Source organism: Frankliniella occidentalis, unplaced genomic scaffold, assembly GCF_000697945.3.
Source record: "Frankliniella occidentalis isolate FOCC.00 unplaced genomic scaffold, Focc_3.1 Scaffold155, whole genome shotgun sequence".
Classification (NCBI taxonomy): Eukaryota; Metazoa; Arthropoda; class Insecta; order Thysanoptera; family Thripidae; genus Frankliniella; species Frankliniella occidentalis.
Window position 1 is genome coordinate 2,241 of NW_026267281.1, and position 2,013 is coordinate 4,253.

The 2,013-nt window shown below is 49.6% G+C and overlaps 1 long non-coding RNA gene across 1 annotated transcript; it reads right to left on the bottom strand.

The window, feature by feature from the left end:
* LOC127750222 (uncharacterized) lies at positions 1-1,860 on the bottom strand. Its single transcript, XR_008011584.1, has 4 exons — positions 1,397-1,860; positions 472-551; positions 159-377; positions 1-64 (listed from the first exon to the last, which is right to left on the bottom strand). It is a non-coding gene; the product is annotated as an uncharacterized LOC127750222 (long non-coding RNA).
* Between the last annotated feature and the right edge of the window lie 153 nt (positions 1,861-2,013).

Below are 2,013 nucleotides of genomic sequence, written 5' to 3' on the forward strand. Positions count from 1 at the left end.
CTTCTCTCTCCTCAGTATTTGGTTGGCATCGAATATCTTTTTGTAGTTGCTTGAAAATTTACACCTGAAACATTACATCAGGTACATCAGGTATATCCACGACGTGTCACACGAAACGAAACGAGTTCGTGCGAACCCTTGAGCAGAGAAAAACTTACAAATAATCGTTGAGGTTGAGCAACTTGTTGCCGGCCACGCTCGCCGTGATGAATTTGGCCGAATAGAGCTGCCTTAAAAAAAAAAAAAAAAACTACCTTCTGTTTGAATATCAGGCCCTCCAGGATTTTTCACTGAGCTCACTGAGCGCGGCTCAGCGTCGCTGACCGCTCGATTGTGTTCTCGCCAGTGGGGCTCAGGTCTACGTGCCCTCCATAAGTCTGTAGGAGAAGCAAAACCGTGGCTAAACACAAGCTCAACAAAAACAGGAAAATGAAAGAGAGGACAAGAAATAATGAAACAGAATCACATTACCTCGATATGTACCAGCAACCCCTCGTAATCCCTGCATGCTTCTACGTGGAAAGACAAGAAGGACAAATAAGCTGGCTATTCTGAAAAAGAAAAAAATCTCAATTAAGAATCGATCTTGAAAGCAGATGATACAAATTTATGAATAAGGCTATCTTCTTATTTTATCCCATTAGCTGCATTCTGTTTGGTTGCTTGCAATCTTGCAATTCGGTGGCCTAGTAGCGCAGAGGACATATACGAGGAGGGCAGGACGGCTGGCGGCGGTGGCCCAGTATTGTTGGTCAGGGAAGGGGCCAATCCGGCGCGGTATTGTTAGGCAGGGCAAGGAAGGGGCTTGGCGCGACACTCAGCCAGCCGGACACTATTCCCCCAGCGCACAAATAATGATTTCTGGTTTTGCTCTTAGTTCTCTTTCCTGCTGACACCTTAAAGTTACTTATGTTTTCTTTATATTTAGTTAAAGTATTTAAGGTATCATCTGCTAAAAAGGGTTAGAGTTGTCTAATTCTCTTCCGCATTCAGATATATTTTGTATGATCCAAGAAAAAGTGCAAAGCTGAATAGGGAGGGGCGACGTAGCAACGACTCGCGCTCGCCGTCAGTGATGACTATCAGGAGAATCATGAGAATCTAATTTTTAGCAGATGATACGCAGTTTTCGTCAGCTTGTACTCTCGTAAAGTTGTAAGTTCGCCAGTTAAAGCGAGCAGCTTGGTCGAAACGCCTTATTTATACGTACAGCTCGCATGCCTGGACTCCAGAGCGCAGATGCCCCTCGCCCCTCCACCCCCTCCCCTCACGGAAACGCCATGCCCTTTGCCTGACTCCGTTTAGAAGGACGCAGAGTGTCATATGAATATGTGGGAGACCTTACGCTGAGCTGCCAACAAAGGCCCTATTCGACTCTAATCACTGATGAGCCTACCGTGAGTCGATCGCCAGCCAGCCAGACTAACGGAGCGCAGAGTCCAGCGGAGACAGCGGGGCGCGGGTGCCACCCACACCCACGCAGAGCTTGAGACTTGAGCACTTGACACTTGACACTTCACTACACAGCACTATACTGAGACCAGCCTAAGGTCGCGACTGGGCTAGTACAGGCGGTATAGGAGTTTGCGGGCGAGAGGGGGTGAGGAAAATCGCGATCTTAGGCTGGTCTGCCTATATAGGCGGCAGGCTGAAAGCTTACACTTGAGCACTACTACTACTTCACTACACTGCACTATACTTAGGATAAACTACACTGCACTACACTTAGGCTAAACAAACATGCACGCTTTGCTTTGCAACACTTTCACTTATTGGACCATTTTGCACTTGACACTGAACTTGACGGACTTGCATTTCGTTGAGTCGGCCCGGGAGGCCCGGCCAGTGGGCCGGCGCCGGCGAGATCCGAGGCACTGCTCATCAGTGATTCCCAGACTGAATACTGAACTGAAGCTAGCCCCGGTCCGGCCGCCAGCCGCTCGCCGCTCCGCTCCGCCGCCAGCCGCCACGGCAGCCGCCAGGCGGTGGAGGAAGGGGAAGCTGGAGGAGAGG